Source organism: Ictalurus punctatus, chromosome 24 (assembly GCF_001660625.3).
Source record: "Ictalurus punctatus breed USDA103 chromosome 24, Coco_2.0, whole genome shotgun sequence".
NCBI classification, from domain to species: Eukaryota; Metazoa; Chordata; class Actinopteri; order Siluriformes; family Ictaluridae; genus Ictalurus; species Ictalurus punctatus.
Window position 1 is genome coordinate 11,075,050 of NC_030439.2, and position 24,811 is coordinate 11,099,860.

At 37.6% G+C, this 24,811-nt stretch overlaps 1 pseudogene; it reads right to left on the reverse strand.

Annotated features, from left to right (window-relative positions):
* Positions 1–242: 242 nt before the first annotated feature.
* Positions 243–24,811, reverse strand: part of LOC128629103 (uncharacterized) — a 40,012-nt pseudogene continuing 15,443 nt past the window's right edge.

Consider the following 24,811-nt stretch of genomic DNA (forward strand, 5'->3'; position numbering starts at 1 on the left):
ACTTCTCCGGGAGGCATGAAAGAAATAGTAGTTTCTTCGTACATTTACATTTTGGCATTTGGCCGACGCCCTTATCCAGAGCAACTTACAGAAGTGCTTTGAAGTCTCTATCAATAAACACATCTCGATACTGGTTCACTAGGTCATAGACTAAAAATACCATTAGTCATAAAACTCTCTTGAGGGTAATACAGTAAGAAAACACAGACAATTTTTTCAAATGAAAAGAGCTAATTTAAGTACTTTAGAAAGAGGTAGGTCTTTAGACATGGTTTGAAGACTGACTGTGAATCACCTGTTCGGATATCTAGGGGAAGTTCATTCCACCATCTAGGTGCCAGAACAGAGAAGAGTCTTTATGAATGCCTTCCTTGTATCCTGAGAAATGGTGGAACCAGTCGAGCGGTGCTAGAGGATTGGAGGGAGTGTGGCGCAGTGCAGGGTGTAATAAGTTCTATGAGGTAAGTGGGTGCTGGTCCATTTTTGGCTTTGTAGGCAAGCATCAGTGTTTTATATCTGATGTGGGCAGCTACAGGAAGCCAGTGGAGGGAGCGTAGCAATGTGGTGGTGTGGGAGAACCAGTTGTGTAGCTGCATTCTGTTTCAGTTGCAGAGGTCGAATCGCGGTCAGAGGAAGACCTGCCAGGAGTTAGTTGCAGTAATTCACTCTCAAAATGACAAGAGATTGAACCAGCACGTGAGTGGCCTGTATGGACAGAAATGTATGAATCCTTCTTACGTTGTAAAGGAGAAATCGACATGAGCGTGTCAGATTAGCAATGTGAGAGGCAAAGGACAGTTGATAGTCCATGGTTACACCAAGGTTGTGTGCAGTAACCGAATTTCTCTGGGAGGCCTGAAAGAAATAGTAGTTATTAATAGATTCTTAGTAGTTCCCCAGGAGGCCTGAAAGATATAGTAGCTATTGATTAGCTAATAGTGAACTATCGCATTCATCTGTGTGCTATTACTTACTAATTCGTTAATCAGAGTTTCTAGTTAGTTAACAGTAGTTACTAGAATGTTAATATTGTGTTATTCATTTCTTCCTGTGTAGTTAATCATTGATATCGGATCAATAATTTAAAGTGTTCCCAATTCCAGTTAATTCATTTTTGTATAATGCAGCAAAGACAATATCAAAGAAAAAAACAGCATACACTGGTCATGTAATAAAGCCAGCCATTGTGTCTTAAAGCAGGAAGACGAATAAAAGCTAGCTGTTCTGTCAAGCAGATATATAATGACCTTATCTTTCTCCCTATAATACTATATGAGTGTACAAATAAACCTGGCATTATTCAACAAGCAATTATCCTGTTGTCTCCTACTACAAGGGATGGGCATACACGCTCACTTCAGTGTGCGATAAAGCATCTTTTTTCATTATTATTATTTGTATCTTTTTTGTCTGTTAAACAGAATCTAGTGTTCAACAGACTCTCCTAAGGGTGTGTTGATTACTATATTTAGTGGGTTGAAGTGAGCAGATGGGTCTTGATGGCTGGGCTGATGAAGCTGACCCTATGTGATCACCTGCAATCTTGGAGAATTGGTAGGATATAGAGATTTAGCCATTACACAGTATGCTTCTACAGTAGTACAAAAAGGGTGTCAGACACAGGACAGCTCCACTGCAAAATATGGACAAATCAAAAATGTCTTTGATCTGTTTGGTATAGAAGATGAACAGAAGTGTAGAGACTGCTGTCTTGCTGATGTGTACTGATGTCTTGCACATATATAAGTGGCAGCCTCTGTGGAGTACCAACTATTTTTCTGCACCGCTATGGCATACTCAGAAATCCTGCTTATCATTTTGGTTTATTTTGTTTTACATGCAAGACAAAATGATGTCAGTGTACTACTGCTGAAGCAGCTTTAAAATACTCTTTACTCGTGAAGCAAAGCTAAACCAGGATGGTGAACCCCCAGGTTTCAGCTAATGCTCAGCTGAATCTCAGAGTATTTACTGAAATCATAAACATGGAAAAGAAGGAGATCTGTGACAGGATTGACACAATGGTTGCAAATCTGAAAATTGAAATAACAACAGTTTGTGGAGATCATGAAAGGTTTACCTTTCATCTATGGATATTCAAGGTAAAGGGCTAGTGGAGCTTGAGAACCTTTGGATTTGAAGTCTACGGTTTCTAGAGTTATTGCACAGGGTACTACCCTTAAGGCAAAATGCAAAAATCTTGAGTGCAGGTACAGACAGAACAAAACCCACCTTACCAGAGTAGCAGGAGTGTGCATATAGTACCCTCCACTAATATTGGCAGCCTTGGTAAATATGGGCAAAGATGGCTGCAAAAAATTGTCTTTATTGTTTTACCTTTGATCTTAAGTTAAAAAAAAAATCACAAAAATACTCTGCTCTCGTAGATATCAAACAACTGCAAACAGAACACAGGTTTAGCAAAAAAAAAATCTTTGTTAAATATAGGTGTGCAACAATTTTTGGCACCCTTTTAGTCAATACTTTGTGCTACCTCCCTTTGCCAAGATAACAGCTCTGAGTCTTCTCCTATAATGCCTGAAGAGGTTGGAGAATACATGGCAAGGGATCTGAGACCATTCCTCCATACAGAATCTCTCCAGATCCTTCAAATTTAAGGTCCACACTGGTGGACTCTCCTCTTCAGTTCACTCCACACATTTTCTATGGGTTTCAAGTCAGGGGACTGGGATAGCCATGGCAGGACCTTGATTTTGTGGTCAGTAAACCATTTTTGTGTTGATTATGATGTATATTTAGGATCATTGTCCTACTGGAAGATCCAACCACGGCCCATTTTAAGCTTTCTGGCAGAGTCAGTCAGGTTTTAATTTTTAGATGAGAGTAGAGGCCTTTTCTCTTTCAAACAACTTGTGGTGATGTAGGTGACATCGGTTTGTAGTTTTGGAGACTTTCTGACCCCAAGATACATCTAACATCTGCAATTCTCCAGCTGTGATCCTTGGGGATTTTTTGGCCACTCAAACTATCCTCTTCACAGTGTGTTGAGACAATATAGACACATGTCCAATTCCAGGTTGATTCATAACATTTCCGGTGGACTGGTACTTCTTAATTATTGCCCTGATGGTGGAAATGGGCATTTTCAATGCTTGTGCTATATTCTTATAGCCACTTCCCATTTTGTGAAGCTCAACAACCTTTTGCCGCACATCACAGCTATATTCTTCGGTCTTAACCAGTGTAATGAATGACTAAGGGAATTTGGCCCATGTGTTACCTCACATTTGTACTCCTGTGAATCAGGAAGTCATGGTTGAACAATTTCCTGTTCCTAGTCACCCAGATGCACTAAAAAAGTAAAATATCAATGGGAATATACTTGAAATATAGTTTTCTCATATGAATTCATAGGGGTGCCAATAATTGTTGCAAACTTATACTTAACAAAGTTTTTTTGTAGTTGTTGATAAATCTGTGTTGTATTACGCAGAGCATTTTTGTGACTTATTTTGTGAAGATATTTTCTGGTAGTAGTTAAAGTCATTCTATTAGATTAAATGTTTTTTTAAAAATAGTCATTCCCCCCCTGGGTCTTTAACTCACTTGTACATTCTGAAGATGAATTTGTTAATTTTCTTTCCTTCCAAATAAATATGTTCATTAAAACTAATGTTACTACCAATGTCTCTTGCTTTGGGTATTTAGGTGTATATTCTGGACTAAATGATATCTTATCTTAGCTTCTGGAAAGGCATACAGTATTTTTAAGTTTATTTTATAATATATGTATGGTACTACAGTATGGTACCTACAATTTTAAAAATCTTATAGTTAATAAGATAGATATATTAGTATATGTGTCAGTGTACAAACACCCTCAATACAAATGCCCCTCCACAGTAATCATACATTAACCCCCCTTCTTTAAAATGGGGCTTTAAAACAAAGAGATGAAAGATCCATGATGCATTTTTACAAGGATGGAAACTGCCTCCTTTCAACAATTTTCAGAAATGTCTCATCTTGCTAAGTCCTTTCAGATAGCTTCAAGCATATAATTCTGCTGAAAACTTTATAACAGTTTCCTACATTGTCTGCCCTGGTATTCTTTAGATGTACTTTTTGAAGCCTCCTCATCTCTCAGAAGTGAAACTAAGAATATCTTAGTTTCATTTTTAAATTCTTCTCCTTGAGAGAAAAACATCAAATCCGTACATTTCCAAATTGTTGGTGATTGTTGGTGCTGGTTTATGCTGTCTAAAAACATTTTGCCAATTTCATTTCTTAAATTATTGGAAATTATTTAAACCTTCACTGATATTTACCATCTATAATTGTTTCAGATATAGGCGTTTTCCTCGTGACATTTTAATTTTGCCAAATTGAAGCACTGTGATTTGAAATGTCTTATTAAAGAGCCCAAATACATATAAATATGTAAATGTAAATGATGTTTGCATGATCACATTTTAATTGTCATTTAAATAAGGCTATTAATAAGGCATCCACATCATGTGTAAATGAAATGTCAACACTAGTACATCAAATGTGAAATGCAAATATCATGTATGATGTTTACTGTAACTGAGACTGAAAATACGGAGAAATTTCTATTCAAATAAAGGAGTCCACAATACATTTTAATTTTAACATTGCCTGCAATGCGTTTCAAAGCAATTTGAGGTTTGAAAGATGTTGTCTATATTCAGCTGAATCTCTTTATTTTATTGATTGTATTATTTGCTTTCTGTCTTCTTTGAGATTATGCATTTTTTTATTTTATCTGTAAAAAGTCAGCAATAATCAAAACAACAAGTTAACTGACGGGTGAAATAAAAGCAAAAATAATAGCGCTGTGTGTCATCATGAAACCTTGCTTTTATGTTAGTCTGACAGAAATACAATGGCTAGAGCATTTAAAAATGTTAGGTTTTCCACTCACTATCTGCATAATACATTGGTGTATATTCTGTCACTACCAGTTTGAATGGGATATTAAAGAAGAACCCAATTTCTCCATCTCGGTAAGACACAGGGGAAGACACCTGTGACCAGCTGAGAAGGAAAGCTATAATGCATCATGCACAGGGAGCTGAAATGTGTGAAAATGATGGAGTCCTCATTGATTGTGCTCCAGCAGCCCTCTGGAGTGTGTGTGTCAGAGGTATGACACCACTGGTGACTATGTAAGGTGATTTGCCGCTGATTGTATTGCTCCAATCCTACTGTAATAACAAAAGCTTTTGAGACAAACTGCCATCTCACTGAAAACATTGATAGATGGAGACAATTTAAATCCACTATCAGCTCTAGGAATTGCTATAAACATCAATCTGCTGTATGTATTCTTACTCACAAATACTCCACCACCACACATGCACATCCACAACAACAATTAAAGCATATATATAAACTTCATATATTAAAGGCTCCTTTTTCTCTTCCTGTATCTTGCACAGGTGAAGGGTGTGATATAATTCTTTCCCAGCCTCACCAAGATAAGCCTTCTCTTCTTCTTTTGCTCTTCCTTTACAGACTGAAACCCTCACAGCAAGCATGAAGGGAGATGAATAATCACAGATAAAGCCATGGATGGACCCTGGGGAAAGACTCTTGCCAAAGCTCTTCGGTATCTTTCTTCTATCTTTTCTCAATGGGGGCAATTTGAGCCCTTTACCTTGGCTCCTGAGACATGGATGAAATGGCACTGCAGGGATGCTAGGGTTGTGGTCTGAGCCACAAGCATTGCATGGATATCTTTGACATAACATATACAGAAGGTTACTGTACCAAATACAACCCCAATTTCGATAAAGTTGGGACCGTATGGAAAATGCAAATAAAAACAAAGAGGAGGGATTTGTAAATGTACTTTGACTTGTATTTAAACAACAACAACAACAACAAAAACGTATAAAGACAAGGTATGTGATGTTTTACCTAATCAGCTGCATAATTTTATGAAGATAAATGTTTATTTTTGAAATTGATGTATGCAACACATTCCAAAAAAGTTGGGACAGTGGCAAATTAGGACTAATAGTAAGTCCCAATTTGTGACAAGTTGAAATAAGAAGTTGATGTGAAAAAGGTGAGGCAATCATCTAATCATAATATATAAGGAGCTTTCAAGAAAAGCCTAATCCTTCAACAACAAGGATGGGTCGAGGATCGAGGATTGTCAATCTGCCAACAGATACATCAGCGAATAATCCAACGGTTTGAGAACAACATTCCTCAAAGACAAATCGGTAGGATTGTTTGCATTTCTCAAGGATACAAGGAATCCGGTCAAATCTTGGTGCGTAAAGGGCAAACCCGAAAACCACTTCTAAATGCACATGATCTCCAATCCCTCAGATGTCACTGTCTTAAAAATCTGTAATGGATATCCTGACATGGGCTCAGGAATACTTTGGTAAACCTTTGTCAGAAAACACCATTCGTGGCTGCATCCACAGATGCAAGTTAAGACTTTACTATGCAAAGCAGAAGCCATACATCAACACTGTCCAGAAGAGCCGCTGATTTCTCTGGGCTTGGTCTCATCTGAGATGGAGAGTAGCAGGGCGAAATCGTGTTTTGTGGTCCGACGAGTGAACATTTCAACATTTCAAATCAAGTGTTCTCCGGGGCAAAGAGGAAAAGGACCATCCAAGCTGTAGCATCAGGTCCAAAATCCAGCATCTGTCATGGTATGGGGGTGTCAGTGCCCATGGAATGGGTAACTTGCACATCTGTGAGGGCAGCATTAATTTTGGAGTAACATATACTGACATCCAGCGCAGGACAACACCAAACCACTTTCTGCCCGGATTACAAGCGCATGGTTGCGTAAGCAGAGAGTGCGGGTGCAAGCATGGCCAGTTTGCAGTCCTGACCCGTCTCTGATTGAGAATGTGTGGTGCATTATGAAGTGCAAAATAAGACAATGAAGGCCCTGTACAGTTGCACAGCTGAAGAAATACATAATAGATGAATGGGGGAAAATTCCACTTGCTAAACTTAACCAACCGGTGTCTTCACTCAGCGTCCAAACTCTTAATAAGAGTTATTAAATGAAAAGGTTTGAAATGAGTGTATGTATTCAAAAATAAATTAAATTAAAATTAAAGTAAAACATCAAATAATGTGTTAATAATGTGTTTACAATATAGTACAGTGTAGTAAATAATCTGTTAATAAAAAACTTTTTCAGAATTGGGATTGTAGATTTCCAACTGAGCAAACTTTCTGCAGCATATACAGTTGGACAATAAGTACCAGTAATGATTTTAGGCCTTAAGGAAGAAACTCTCAAAAACAATTAATGAGGGCTCTGGAGTTGCAAAATACTTTGTCTCCTCGGAGGCGAACACGTCCACTTCTGCTCATCCAGTTCTGCTCAGCGTCGACAGCATGTCTGCACCCACAGTTACACTGTGGTTAACAACTAACTGCCCTAACAACATCTCATCCCCTTATACCTCCCTCCGCGTCCCCTCAGGACCGCTTCTTTTTGCCTTTTCGGCACTGATTCTCATTTATAAATCAGGCCTACTAGCAGGATGCGACCCCCATACTCACCTTCTGTGCCTCCCTCACAATTCAGAATTGCTGATTTGTTTACATAATAAAAAAAAAGAAAAATAGTAATTATTTTCCACGTACTAAATGCTAAACAATTTTTTTTTTTTGATATGTCAGTAATTAACAACAACATTCATTTTGATGCATTCATATATTTTATGCAGTCTCAGAATTAAAACAAAGCCTAGCACTCAGGTCCATAAAGGACAAAACTTGAAATATTCATTCATTTTCAGAATTTTAACCCATTAAACACCGGTTTCATTACATAATTCAAAAATCTTCAAAGCTCAGTAATCTACTTTGACTCATATACATGGGTGGGATTTGTGAGTTCCAATATAATATCATTTCTTTCTTTCAAACTATTCACACACACATAAAATTTTCAGTACACACACACACAAACCACAACTCTGATATCCATACAAACACACCCTCACGGTTATAGCTGCATCATTTATTGCTTTTATTTATTTATTATAGAGTCTGCAGCACTCTATAATAATAATAATAATAATAATAATAATAATAATAATACAGAAGAATCAGAAAAAAGGAAAAGCATGCATTTTCCCCACAGGCTAAACCTCAAAAAATAATACACATTTCAGATTTTTTATTTTTTTTTAATTCAACGTTTTGAAACCTTGCCAACAAAATAAAAGCCTATTAACACAGAATACATTATTTTATTCTTAAATGTCACGGGGATTAAATATCGCAGTTTGAATGGGTTTCAATGGGGACATTTTTGTCCTTAAGGTCCTTAGTGTAACTATTTTGTGTGTCTAGGTTAAAATAGATTTATGAAAGCAAATGAGGGTGAAATATTAAAATTCCAATAAAAATACACACCTTTTGCAAAATTTATGCTTAAACAAAAATGAAAAAGACAAAAATGTCCTTAAGGATGCACAAGGGTTAAGCCATGTTGTAAATACATACACAAAACCCCAAAACACAAAATGCGCAGGTACTTAAGTGTTAATAGATGCTACACACTCAGCGCTCATGCTGTGAAACTTTTACAGAACACCAAGGAGTTGTGAGGGACACAGCAGGGAGCTCTTCTCAGAATGTTTGCTGTGTGCTTTCCAGAGCAAACATGCATTTAATTCTGCTGTGCTGTGGCCATGATTGGAGATTTAACTCACTGGTGAGGAATACAACTTTCCCGTAGGTACTACTGATGCTTAAGCAGCCCACATTAATTCATACACATGCACATTACCCCAAAATCGTTTGTATATTAGGAAATAGAACCAACGAAATTTTGTGGACAGGTGCAAACAAAAAATAATAACAATGAACATCTCTAGTTGAGACCAAATATCAACTTGAATGATGCAGCTGAGGCTGAGGAACAGTCAAAGGCAGAATTCACAGCTCATGAAAATGGTGATATTTCTACCTCTGAGTTTTCAGTTTTTCCAGGGTTCATGTTTAATATATTACTTTTTTTTTGCAATTGCAATTTTTTTTACACTCCTATGTATGTGTGTTTTGTGTGATTTCCTTATTCACTTAACTAATTGCAGCCCCATGGTGGACCCATTGTGAAGAGATGAATATGCTCACTACAGAGCAACAAAACAGAAGGACCCACACTCTCCCACTCCTCTGCTGATGGATACTTAAGTGCATAAAATCCTAGCATTTTCATTAAAACAGCAAGGCAACTAATGGCAATTTTGGCTTATAATGACTGACTGTAAAGAAGTTCCATCAAAATGAAAATAAATTGTGACAATTAGTTCAATTAGCTAACAGCCAGAGCTACAAATGACCTTTGTAAGCATGGTAGGTTATTAATCAGGAAGGAGGGGCTGTGCTCTGGCAGTATATGCAAGGCTCTAGGAGTCACTATGTACACTCTGTAAGTGCATTAGTAATTGTTTCACATGCTTGCTGACTTCATCACAGAGGTGTATGATCTGGAACACCACAGGTCAGTGATGCGATTAGAGCAGCAAATATTAATACAAATTTAACAAGTCTGTAGTTGCATATGTGAAAATTTAAGGGCAAAGATCATGTTCACGTACTGTGTATATGTGATACAAACTCCATGTATATTCCACTTATCTAGAGAGATATGGATATAAGCCCAAACTGGGAGTGTGCAGTCTTAGAAACAAAATAAATAAATAAACATAAAATCTAGAACCCTAGTAGGTTCTTCAGTAGATTTTTCTTTAGGTCAAGAACTATTTACTATTCAAAAAAGGAACCAGGAACACAATGTATAATATTAACAGAAATTCTACAATCCACATAATAAAATATCAGTGTAATGTTCTATGACAGAATATTAAATGTCTTATAACTGCAATAAACCGATAACTGTGATTCAGTCATAGAGGAATCAAAAGTCACTGAAGTAATTTGTCCTGATTCCTGCACTGAACTTTAGCCTTATTGCATTTTTTTTGGCTATTGTTTGCAGACATTTCTAATTACATCTCATATTAGAAGGACTGTGTATGTTTTCAAGCATAAAGATGGATAACTCATTTACCCTTTCCCACCACAAGTGAAAACAGTACAACATAACCAGACCCACAGGCATCAGTATGGAAGCAGTCTGGCTTGTTATGCCTCAATGTTGCTACCAGGTTTACGGGTCCTATTATGGAAAGCTGAATTTAAATAAAAATGCTTTTTTAAATAAAAATCTTAATATTGTTAAAATTTCAAAATGTACCACTCACTCATAAGACCATAAGGTCGATTTATAGAAACTAAGCTGCTGTTTCTTCTATGTCACAGAATCAAGCATATTTAAATATATTTCAATATAAACCCACCCAGTTACTTTACAGCAGGTAAGTCCCGCCCACTCATTTTACTTCAGGTTAGCCCTGCCCACTCAATTTACAGCATGGTGTGCTGTATTTCAATTGTGAGGTGACCATCCAACCAGAACTGAGGTCATTTGCATATAGCAAATTATTTTAAAGACAGAGTAACAAAAACTACCTGTTTAATTCTGAGGGATAAAAAGAAGTCATGTAAAAATTAATTTTTTACTACTGTAAAAAAAATCTTTGTGAAATATGTGTGCCACAATTATTGGCACCCATTTAGTCAATACTTTGTGCTGCTTCCCTTTGCCAAGATAACAGCTCTGAGTATAATGCCTGATGAGGTTAGAGAATACATGGCAAGTGATCTGAGACCATTCCTCCATACAGAATCTCTCCAGATCCTTCAAATTTTGAGGTCCACGCTGGTGGACTCTTCAGTTCACCCTACAGGTTTTCTATGACCATGGCAGGACCTTGATTTTATGGTCAGTAAACTATTTTTGTGTTGATTTTTTATGTATGTTTTGGATCATTGTCCTACTGGAAGATGCAACCACAGCCCATTTTAAGCTTTCTGGCAGAGGCAATCAGGTTTTCATTTAATATCTGTTGATATTTGATATCCTGATCCTATCTGTTGATATTTGATAGAGTCCATGATGCCATGTATCCTAACAAAATGTCAAGGTCCTCTGGCAGAAAAACAGCCCCAAAACATTAAACATTATACCCACCATATTTAACCGTGGGTATAAGGTACTTTTCCATAAGGCTACCTCTCTGTGTGCGCCAAAACCACATCTGGTGTTTATTGTCAAAAAGCTCTATTTTTGTTCATCTGACCATTAAACCCGATCCCATTTGAAGTGATCCCATTCCTGTAGTCTCTGACAAAATGAAGATGCTTGAGTTTATTCTTGGATGAGAGTAGAGGCTGTTTTCTTGAAACCCTTCCAAACAACATGTGGTGATGTAGGTGACTTCGCACTTTCTGACTTCAACATGCAACTAACTTTTGCAATTCTCCAGCTGTGATCCTTGGAGATTTTTGGGTCGCTTCAAAAATCCTCTTCACAGTGTGTTGAGACAGTACAGACACATGCCCTATTCCAGGTTGAGTCATAACATTTCCAGTTGACTGGAACTTCTTAATTATTGCCCTGATGGTGGAAATGGGTATTTTCAATGCTTGTGCTATTTTCTTATAGCCACTTCCCATTTTGTGAAGCTCAACAACATTTTGCCGCACATCATAGCTATATTCCTTGGTGTTACCCATTGTTATGAATGAATAAGGGAACTTGGTCTATATGTTACCTCATATTTATACTCCTGTGAAACAGGAAGTCATGGTTGAGCAATTTCCTGTTTCTAGTCACCCAGGTGTACTATGGAAAATGCAAAATATCAATGGGGATATACTTCAAATATAGTTTCTCATATGAATTCATAGGGGTGCCAATAATTGTTGCACATCCATGAGTGCAGAGGATTTTTTTTTTGTGAACCGTTTTAACAAAATATCAAAAGGATAAACAATAAAGACAATTTTCACAGTGTTCTTTGCTCATATTTACTAATGGTGCGAATATTAATGGAGGGCACTGTATGCTGAGTTAGATGTTTGGTGATTGTGATCTGAGAAATGACTCATGTGGCTGGTCATGTGGTGTAGTTTGTAGTTCATTCTCTGTTGGAAAATAAGGTGTGATGTGGAAATGGCATGGAATTCAGGTAGCTGGAGTTTGTGGCGAGAGTGGTTTATGATGCTAATACACACTAACATGTGACAAGTTGGTCTTGTTTGTAATTTGTATTTTGTGGGTTTGTAGCGACTGATGCTAATTCCACTTGTGGGTGTATATTTAGTTTTGATTTGAAGCAGTAGTAGAAATATACATAACTTCTAAACTAGTTAAACACAAAGTAAATAATACATGCAGTCAGTGTTAGAACTGGTTGTTTAATTTATAATAGTTATATGTTAGATTTTGTACTACCTTCATTTGCAGATCAGCAAAGCATGCTAACTGTACTAGCTATGTAGACTCACTAAAGGCACCAATGATCTCTGTTACTTCTTTCCAAACTTTACTTTTATTCATCATGTCTCTATACACAAATTAATATGACAGAATAAGATAAAACCTTGGTTGCAAGTTTTCTTTCATTTCGTCTGTCAAAGAGTAAATGGGAACTTACTGCATGGACAAGCTAAAGCTGCAAGTGGGGAAGTGAAAAACATCAGACCACACACCATAGGATTGGTCTGAGGATTCATTTGAGCTAATAGATTGTGATTTGTCTCTTCATTATACCTCATTCTAGGGGAGTGTGATATGAGATCTTTGATCATAAACTGTTAAATGTCTTCATGATCTGGTTTTTACAGAGAGATCGTGTGTATCATGATATTAAACACAATTTGTCAGTTGTGCTCTAAACAGTTGGCATCCAAGGCTGTTTTATGAACCAGACTTTATTCACTCATCCAGCTTGCGCTCTCCCTAACAGACACATGAACAAAACACTAGCCAAAAGAAGGCAGCTCCTTAGCTTACACTTCTTTTTTTATTTGTTTAACCAACATGGCAGCATGGGTTGATAAAATCTTGCCGTTGGTGCCAAAAAAAATTCAACATTGGCTAGATGGAACTGCTGGAATTTACACAACGGACATGGTGCAAAAACAACGCATGTTTGCAAAATATACAAATCCAAGATTGTCAGATTGAGGAAAGAGCATGAATTTCTTTAACCACCAAGAAAGTACCCCAAAGAGTATGCTGAAATCCAGAAAACATGGTGAATACCTGTGAACGTAACAGCTCTGTAGCCAGAATCAGTGCTGATGTAAAAAAAAAATGCATTAAAAAAACCAATCCTTATGACAAAACAAGTGTCTGGAAAGACATCATTGATGCCATGATATTTTATTTGACCAAGGATAAACTGTAGTACCCATCAAAGTGGTCAAAAATGAGGGGTTAAAGCGACTTCTTAAAATAGTTGATCCTTGTTACATAATTGATACTTGACTGGGTTGTAAATGTTACAAATATTTAAAATGTTCCAAATTATCCCAAAGGTGTTCAGTGGGGTTGAGTTTAGTTATGTGTGCATGCCAGTTCTTTCAAGCCAGCCTTGGCAAACCATATCTTTATGGACTTCACTTTGTGCACAGAGACACTGTCAAGCTAGTACAAGTTTGGGCTTTTTAGTTGCAGTGAAGGGAAATCTTAATGCTACAGCATATGAAGACATTCTATACAATTGTGTGCTTCCATCATTGTGGCATAGTTTGGGTAAGAACCACATATGAGTGTGATGACCATATACTAATCTGCCTGCTATTTTGTCGATTGCTAGTGTGATCATAGGGTTGTTCACAGGGAAGCAATAGGATTCTAATGAATGTGACTTAAGTGGACATCAGGCAGTTTACAGTTTACATCAGACAGTCCATGTGCTATCCACCTGCCAAACTCCTGAAGCTGATTTGACGGAGACTGTTTTAGACATTATGGCAGGCAAAATGTAATATTTCTCTGAAGATAGTTCTGAATGAACACAAACACAGAGAACATATGCAAACACCCATATATACATACACTCATTCACATATTATCACATCTTTAGGAGAAGTAGGTCATAGTGTCTCTGTCACACTCAAGTCTGAATTTGTGTGTAAGGCTCTACATGCTCCACTTTTTTCTCTCTTCTGAATCTCTGTATGGTTATTCGCCTTCTACAGCACACACACACACACACACACACACACACACACACACACACACACACACCCACACACATACTAATCTATTAATCAGCAGGGCCTGGAGCATGGAGGCACAAAGGACATTCAAGGAGAAGTATAGAAATTAAAGCACTATTGTTCACTGCTGTTTAGATATATATATAAAAAAAAATGTAACCTGCAGCATTTGAGCCAGTCCCCATTTTCTCATTTCTGGCCTTAATCAGTAGTTACATGATATTCTGCCTGAGTGGTAATGAGTTTTACTGATGAAACATGAGAGGGCCTAGGAGATTTCTCATTATTGCACTCAGTCTGCAGAGACATGTGGTTCAAACTCTCCACACCTACTGAAGAGCTCTCTGAATGCATCAGACCATTCATCACATGCAGTAACAGATAGGTGTTAATTGTGTTAAAAGCATGTGATGGCAGCACTCAGTGACATGAGTAGCCTATATGCTTAGGGAATAGACAGCAAGAGCACACAAACAGAGCAACTCTCAAGTGGAGCTTGTTAATTTGTTTAGCTATATAGACCTGGGGCCAAATGTACTGTAAGTATGTGAGGAGTTAAAGAGTAAAATGTGATTTGATGCAGATGCAAAATACACTTGCAATGTGTCTGCCATTAAAATCACTTTGCTAAGGCTGTAGCTCATTATGCCATATGCACTTGGGACCACCTACTGTACTCTGCAGGAGGCACAAGCTGCAGTTTAAAAGCTACTGTTAAATAGTGGAAATAGTCAACAACAGAGTCATCAAAAATCTCAAGACTACAGAGAAAACGCAAGTTTAGTAACACAATTTATTTAAAAAATTAAATTCTAATTCAGTGGTCACCAACCCTGTTGGTTGAGATCTACCTTCAGGCAGGTTTCATCTCCAACCAAAATCTAACACACCTGTTTTAGTTGATCAAGAACCTCTTAAGGCAATGATTAGATTATGATTATGGTTGGTGCTAAATTCTTCAAGAAGGTAGAGCTCCTGGAACAGGGTTGGTAATCATGATGGCTTCAAGGTTAGCATTTTTCCCTCACACCTCCGGGGACTGGGGTATTGAACCCCACCTCTGCCCTGTGTGCACGGAGTTTGCATGTTCTCCCCATGCTCCGGGGGTTTCCTCTAGGTAGGATTTTTCCCCCAGCCCAAAGACATGCATTGTAGGCTGATTGGCATTTCCAAATTCGTCCATAGCGTGTGAATGGGTGTACAATGGGCACCCCGTCCAGGATGTCCCCCCGCTTTGTACCCCAAGTTCCCTGGGATAGGCTCCAGGCTCAACCATGACCCTGTGTAGGATAAGCGTAACAGAAAATGGATGGATGGATGGATGGATGGATAAAGGCTTGTGTCAAAACAAGTGAGGAGGACATTTGATTGATCGATTTTAATGAAAAGATGGCTATGTACAGCATAAGCTAGTTTGTATAAAAGTAGTCTGGCAACTGGTAGTCTTGCTGTCTCACAACTCTATGGTCCCAAGTTTGATCCTGTGCTTGGGTTAATATCTGTCTGGTGTTTCACATGTGTGTATGCACAATGGACTCAAATTCCATCCAGGGCGTATGTCTGGGTTCTGCCCAGCGTTCCTGTGATAGGCTTCGGATTCACCACCATCCTGCTCAGTATAAAGCAGTTACTGAAAAATGTGCAATTCCATTTGCTTAAATGTCTCTTGTGGTTGAGTAAGCTTACATTTGGAGAATTGACATAAAATAAAAGCCCTGTTTCTTGTGTTGAAACACTCTTGGTTGACACTAGGCAACATTGTACACACAGCTCTGAGTAACACCCATGGTGCTAATTTACACCTGGCTTTGGGAGATGAACAAAAACTGCTGTTAATTGCCCAAAGTTTGGTACATTGAACAATATTTTTTTCAGCATTTTTGTGTGTCATCTCTCAGATCCTTGCTCATAGTAAATGTGTTTTTTTTTTTAATTCATATTTGCCGTAAGTGCAAAAAATGGCCAAAAAGGCTCAAAGAAAAGGACAAGACGAGCATAGTTACAAATGTGAGGGAACTTGGTGATGTAGGGTGGATAGCTAGCAACCTAGGACTTAATATTAGTGGTTAGCTAGTATCATGTATACCTACTGTATTCCATGTTAATTTGTGTGGTGAATTCACACGGCAGTTAAGATGGTGTCATTTAACTTTTTTCATTTAATATTTAGTTTCACAAGGTAGCTAGCTGAGTGAATTAACATGCCTAGATACATTAAAATATATATATATATATTTTATAATGAATAATTATATGATGACAGAGTCAAACTTTATCCATGGTCAACAGTGAAGAAATGGTGTAGCCCATTTTAGGGATGTTTCAAGTTGTATTTTTCTTTCTTTTCTGCATCTAAATTAGAGGTCTGTGTGTCACTGTCTGGTTGCTCTGCCTTAGATCTGTGTCAACTGCACAATCATTGTAGAAAAAACATGCCCTTTCTGCATTGCAGGCGGGAAGGAGAGATCCTTAGCACTCAGTGTACTCCAAAACAGAAACAGATGTATTGCAGCATGACCAAATCAAACATTTGATTATTCCTTTATTTCTTCAAGTCGCACTATGGCACTAAGAGCACTAGATTAGCACGAAACTCTATTTAAACAGCAATGATTGCATTGATCAGAGAGCGGCAAAATTACAGAGATTGCTATGGGTCAAAACGATGTAGTACCCTCCAGCAGCGAGGTACGCTGAGCTGCATCTTAATGCAGAGAATGCGGAAAAGCGCTGGGAGTTAAGCAATGACTGTGCGAGGGGGTGGAAAGACTGTAAATTTGGCTCAGCTCTGGATCTCAGAGATGTTAGTTCTGCCTTTCATAGGAAAGTGATTTCTAATCAGACCAAACAGCTTGTCACAATGCATTCATAATAATCTAATTAATGGCAATCAAAATAATAATGACATTAGCCTCTCTGATTGCACAGGAATAAACACTCGGGAGAGCATTGGTGTCAGGGTGTCATGGCGCATCTCCGGCATTCCACATTATTCAGAGTGACTGACCGTGACGTGCTTGTTTCAGGTTTAACCTTTGCTGAGGACTAGAGCATGCCAAACGTGGTTACTCTATCAAACATGGATCAGTGTACTGGTGTTCCTTGTTCCTAAATAAAAAAAAATTTAAATCAGCTTTTACAAAATAGAATTCCTTTTGGTTACTGGGGTTAAACTTAAGGTTAGATTTAGGTGTAGGCATAGCATTAATTATCTGACAACTATCTTATATTATCTACTTACTGTATATTAATTATTTCACAAAGGTAGCAAGACAAACATTTTAACACTTTAAATTTGCAGTCAAATACCAAAATCTCTGTAATAAATAACTGTTGTGCAAATCACATGATAGGCTCAATGCCCATTCAGCACAGGCAAAACTTTGTAGTATATTGCTAGAATATTGTAACTATACACTTTGTGTATAGATCAGACATGGAAGTATACAGTATGTGCTAGTATAAATGGTGCAGTCTAACAATTTAACATAACTCGGGTCCAAAACGGTGCTAAGATTAATGCTTGCTGAGACCTAGTGCTAGACCAGACACAAGGCTAAACTTGCATATTTCTGACCCATATAGTCCTTTCCCAATTACTCATTGTAATGTCACTCCATTTAAATACAAATGTGCCACATCACTCACACACACACACACACACACACACACACACACACACACACACACACACACACACACACACATATATATATATAATGTAATAATGAACATCAGCATATTATATCAAAGCCAATTGCAGAACAACAGTTTGCCAGTGTAGTTATAGTCTTTTTCCATTAGAAATTATGTAACTGTTATGTTGCACTGAAAATCTGAATTTGAACATTTACAAGCTACTTTGTTTGACCCATGCAGCATTTGTTGTGTGTTTATTTTTATCTCTATGTTGAGATCTGTATATAGGAACAAGGAATATATAGGAATAAATACTCCTGGAGTTAAAACACTTAGTTTTTTTTCATCAAATCTCAATGATATCACAGAAAGTGTGCAATTACTCATGATTAAGAAAATAAATCAAATGACAGCACTATTAAATTACTTTTTATAGTGATGTTTTGGAAAAAAAAATCATTGGCATGCAAATAACACATTTATAACATATCTTACAAAACCACTTAGAACCTTTCCAAGTCTTGACCTGCCACACCCATATATGCCAACATGCCTTACTTTTGCATTTCCATTATGATCAGGAGGTAGGGCCTTATAGGTGGATCATTGTAGTTTAGATGTGAGAAGAAGGATCTGTAGACAAATGAAGCATAAATTCAGTTCTGTCTTCACCTTGACTGCACTGAGGGTGGACTTGATAGCATTACTGCTCTTGTTTAGTTCTGCTTCTAATCCGCAAATTTAAGGCGGACACACGGACTCATGAACTCATTACATTTTATCCGCTTTAACTTGAAGTAACCTTGAAGGCTAAGAAACAGCAAGGTAAGAATTAGCTTCTGTCTTTTTTGAAGAACGTGCTGTCACAAAATGCAGCAGAAATGTATGTGACAGTTATTCTGCCTATCGTGTTCACTGGTGGCACTGATGTAGTGCTTCTGTCACTTTATTCTGGCACATTTTTACAATGAGACCACCCTTCAGGCAGGGTCAATGAGAGAAACCCTGCCTATTATAACGATACGAAGCCTTTTCAAAGATCTCACCTCTATTCAATTAGAAAGGCAATTGACTCTGATAGAGGTTAGCCAGTTATATAATAATGGTGAATAGAAAATTTTAAAAGAACATATTGCTGGTGGCATGCATTAGAGCACAGTGAGAGTTAAGAAATTTCTCTGCCATCTTAGCCAGAAGACCAAACTTGAGCCTTTGAGGACCAGGCCTAATTAAAACATAATGAGATCTTTATTACACAGTCGTTCAGTATTTTAAATAAATTACAAAATTCTGAAATTTCACAGAACTATAACCAGCTTCACAGATTAAGAACAGTAAAAAGATAAATGGGGTGTTAGAAAGTACATTTCTGCAGGAAAAATACTGACATACCTTAAAGGTTAAATGTCTAAATATCACACAAAAAAGAAAATAGACTCTTACAGTAACCAAAGTGTGTTTGAAAAGGCCATGCCGAAAAACCTTTAATAAATATGCAGGTAATGACTGCTTGATTGCAGAGACACACAGAGCAATATGCAGAAACATACATGCATATGACACACCTGGACATGATGCAATTGGAAAGTGTAACTTCATAGAGATACAGCAAACAATTCTTCAACATTGATGCAATTTCACACTGCTGGTGTTTGAACAGTATCATTTTTTTTTTATTGATTTCCTGACTATCACAGCTTTATAACATTTAATGCCTAGACATGTAAAATATATTAACTTTCCAGGTCTTCATGGCAAATAATACAACATTCTTTAAGCCGTGCATTACTGTATGTCTAGTTCATATTTCTAAACACACAGTATACAGTACAATATGTGCTTTAATAAGAAGGTCCAGATTCTTCCAGATTCTGAAGAAGAGATTAAATGATAAATAAATGATAAATGAACACTTCCTGCATTCATATGATCTGTCAGAGTATTTGACTCTCATTCTGAGGCTGTTCCAAATTATTGTTCCATTCAGGCCAATAGAAATGCAATTTGAAATCATCCCAGCTGTATTAGAGGCATGTAAATTGTGAGACCATGTGCTGTGCTGTATTGTAACATAGCACCTTTACATACTGTGAACTAAACTTGCACATTGTTTGGGTGAATTGCCCAAAAATAAGCTTATGGGAACTGCACAAAGAGAACAAAACAGAAGGAGCAGTATTGCATGCTGCTGAGTACCAGCCCACTGGCTTCGACTCTTGTGATTTTTAATGGTTATTTCACATGAAAATACCTTCCGCTCCTTTCATTTTCAGGACCATAGATCAAAGACTAATTAGATTGTGTAAACTGGCACAACAACTAATGACAATTTTTCTTTCCATCTTTCTTCCATTTTTTTGTGGATTTGCGGTACCAAAATAGACTACATCTGTACAATGAAATGCATCTGACGGGCTTTTGTTCCCTGTTGCTTTTATCACAAGGCCAGTTTGTTCTACTTATCATACACAGCCAGTTGATGCCTAAATAATAAGTGGAAAATCACATGAGGCATTTTATGCTTAACACATGCATGCGCGCGCGTGCGCGCACACACACACACACACACACACACACACACACACACACACACACACACACACACACACACACACACACACACACACACACAAAAAGCCTAGGGACATCTCCACAGTGACAGTATGGTTCTCCCCTCACCCAGCAGACTTTGGGGGAGCTCCTGGCATCATAGGTTTCTCATATCTACAGTTGGTGATCTAGTTTTACATGTGCAAGCATATGGGATCCCTGCATTATTAATATGCAGCCCTGTAACTGACCAATCAGAAGCCATGCTCATTCTTGGATGCTGTCTCTATGAAGGTTGGAAGCTTTTTGGAGTCATTTATTTAGTTCTGGGTCATGTGAGTGAATTGGAGCCCTGTCAAGTCCTCATCCTTCAGGAGTGTGATGTGGATACCCAGTACCAACACTTATCAATCATAATAATGAGAACGTTTATTGAAATTCTGACTTTGTATATGGGGCATTTATCAAAATTATGATTCAGTATTTAAAATCTGTATACCATGTTTATATGTTTCTGTAAAGCTGCTTGGAGACAATGTCAATTGTAAAAAGCACTATACACATAAAATTGAACTGAATTGAATTGAAGTATCTTAAAATAATTAGAAGCGTATTATATTGTGTTATGGCTATAAAGGTTTTGCATTAGATATTAACTACACCATCACTGCTAATGTGAAAAGTTTTTCAGAGCTGTGGTGTTGTTTCTCCTGTGATAAAAGCAGCAAGTGACTACAGCTCAGAAGTGACTTACTGCTTTTATCACGGGGGAAACAACACCACAGCTCTGTTTATGATACTGTTTATTTGTAAAACATCCAAATGAACACTGTACTTCCATATTTGGATCAAATCTATTCATGCATACAGCACCAACTGCACACCTGTACCAACATGGTAGATCAGTCTGGTTCTTCAGATCTGGCCCTGGAGGTCCACTTTCCTGCGGAGTTTACCTCCAACTCAAACTTTTCAAACTCACAATTTTTTAAAGCAGAATGCTACTATAGAGGACGTATTTCTGTGAAAATTTCAGGTTCATATCTGATCTCCCAAGAGAGATATTCAACCTGAATTTGAGGGAATTAAAAAAAGAATTGTACTTTCTCGCACCCACACACACACACAAAAAGACTGAGACTTGAACCGTTCCCATTATAAATTGATGCTAAAAGTGGAACTGTGAGCAATATTGAGCATTACATTTCGACTTAATGGGCAAAATGTTTATATATGTATATGTATCTTGTAATGTGAGATCAGTTTTTGTTCCAAGGAGCTAGGCCCATCCTGAGCCAAGATATTGAGGTTTCCGTAAACAGCTGCAGAACCAAAATTTGTTGTGTGCCATGACACAAAGATGGCTCTTCGGATCACTTCATGATTTTACAATGCCAATACACAGAGGTAATCACTCAAAAAAACATTGTACTTACATGTTCAATTTGATTTGGTTAATCTCTGGTTCACTACAATTGCAAATGTGCATTTAATGATGCAAAATTTGATTAAAATTAGTTAGATAAGTATGTAAATCTCAGTGTGAATGAAAAATAAATTAGTATAGACATGTGTGTTCTGTAGATATGGTATATGTGAATAAAACCCTTTCACAGGCTTGTTTTTGAGATTCACACTTTCTTGTGAAAAGCTTTTTAGTTACTATGACTTTTTTTTTTATAAATAGTTTAGATGATGCTGCAAATGGGCTTCCATAGTCTAAATATTGGATGGTTGATGATCCAGTGGTGGAAAACAGAGATTCAGCAGAAGAGATTTATCAGAATAGGTTTAGAAAGAGAAAAATAAGAGCATCTGAAATGCCTCTTAAGGCACCCTGTGGTCTGGCAAAAACAAGGCTTGTCTAGTCTTGCTGATTCATATATTCTGAGTTTACACCTACCACAGGATTAATTCAAAAGTGTTTGTAGGGATTTAAAAACATCACTGGTGCTACTTGAAACGTGTAGTCTTTATGAGCTGAACCATGAAGCACAGTGCAAGAAAGGGACTGAGGAAAGAAAGGGGGTGCTACGTGTCTCCTTTTGCTCTATGAATAATGACCTCACCCAATCTAAGGGTAGCATTATTTTTATTCATCCTGCAGACCCACATCTACATCACAGAGTCTTCACTTGCAGCCTCTATGGATGCTTCAGTAGAGAGAGGCAGAAAGTCTCTTCAGCCATTTTAAACCCTATTCGGGCACTCTGTTGCTCAGTGGCTCTCAGGATTACTGTTAACCTGAACGTGGTTTAATGCATCATCCTATTACCTGTTATTTAATTTATTCCTGTTTACTCTGTATCATATTTGCATCATGTTGGTTCTGATTCCTATTTTCTGCCACATCTTCTCCCCTTATGCACTACTTCCTCTACTATTCACATCAGCCATATGAATCTCTGTGCAATTTAGCACCTCATTTGAACACTTAAACTCTAAGATTGAGAACAAATGCTATTTTCACAGCACGATCGTATGTAGCATGTACTATAGTGAAGCTTATGATAACATTAATTGAAATTAAAATTAAAATGAATGAATTCTTAACGAAGCACAGACAGAATAACATTAATGTAGTCAGTCCCCTATTTGGTCCTCAAAATGGCAGCAATAATAGAATATAGTGTAATATCACAGGAAATTAAAGGATACTATAGATTTTTCACTTAATAAGCATTTACAGTGGGTGGAATTGCAAGCTAGTCTCAGATGAGCATTCCATAAAGTGGGTTGTGCTTCACCCTTCTCGGCCACATGAGTTAATTTAATGGTTGTGAATGTCAAGTAATACATATTCAACAAGGATTCAAGACATCAGGTTATCGTACCCATTGTCTGTTTTGTGCTTTGCTGTTATCCTGCAGCATGGTGTTGGTGAATTTCCACCCTGATCATCAATGCCATGTTTGTTCTGCAGATCAGAACAGAGGAGGGAACTGATGATAGTGAGCTAGCAGAAATATGGGCTTATCAAAGGGGAAAGAATTCTCTCTGTTATGATCCACTCAAACAAGCCTGCGGAGGGAGTTTACATGTTGTCCACAGGTCCCAGTGTGAGCTAGCTACCTAATGTTACCTAAGTCGCTCTAAGGCCTTATTGAAGGGGAAAGGCTACACTATGTTATGATGCCTGCTTGATACATAGTATGCATTTGAGCTCACATTTGAAAACTACCACCAATTTGAACCTGACAGCTCTGACTGTTAGTGTTACAGGATTTCCATAGTGATTCACAGCTGCTCAGAAACATCATGTTTTAGAGGATTTTTTTTTCTCCCCTGACTCAATAATAATATGTTTTATTTTTAACAAAATCCTATGCACCGTGGCTTTAATTACAAATTAATTATAGTTAAACACTACAAAAACTCAAATGTTTGACTTAGTGGGTGTGTCAGATTGAGCAGTGTTTTGGCAGCAGCAAAGTAAACAACCTGACACTAACAACAGTATTGGGAAAGCGGGTGGGAACAAAAAGTCCCAAGTCAAAAAACTTATTTCTTATGTGTTTTGTACATATGTCTGTGGGTATAATGCTCACACCAAGTAGCAGAAATAGAATAAAACTATAACTTGTCTGTGCTGATTGCTTGTGCTTCTCATGCCAAGCTGATTTAAAGGCTATAATGATGGCTAATTCATTAACATCCTTGCACTTAACTGCCTACTTTCATGCTAATGCCACAGTGGCAAGAACAGGTTAATTAGCTAACAAGAGCCTACATTTTACAGGCATAGACATCTAGCATGCATAATGTATGCAGATTTATGCACATAGAGATTGGGTACACAGCAACAACAACAACAACAACAACAAAACATCTATATTAATATCTGTATCTACATGCATTTCTAAATATAATTGCTCACTAAAAAAAGAGGCCGAGTGAGCAAGAAAGAAGTTCACTTTCTGTTCACAATTTGCTTTACTTTCAAGTCATTTCCTATGTTGCTCAACTTCACTGGCTAAAAGACTTTCAGGAATTTCTAAACGGAAAAGGCAACCATCATTCTTTCAACACTACATTCACCACAGAAGCTGTAGCTATTAGTAAGAAGCTTATCATTGAGGTTGGCAAGGACTCTGACACACTACATTTACATCTGTAATGATACACTATATGGCCAAAAATATTTGGACACCTGACCATCACACCTTATGTGCTTGTTGGACATTCCATTCCACTCCCCAAATTGTTGCCACAAACCTGGAAGCAAACAATTGCCTAAGATGTCTTTGTATGCTGTAGCATTAACTTTACACTTCACTGGAACTGAGGGACCAAGCCCAAACCCTGAAATACAGCCGCAGACCATCAGGGCAGGGCAGAAACTTCACAAACTGATGTTGACATATTTAAAGTCACTGAACTCTTCAGTAGGATAAGCGGATATAGTAGGATATAGAAGATGGATGGTTGGTTGGTTGGTTGGAGCTCTTCAGTTTGATCCATTTTTCTGCCAATTTTTGTCTATGGAGATTGCATGGCTATGCAC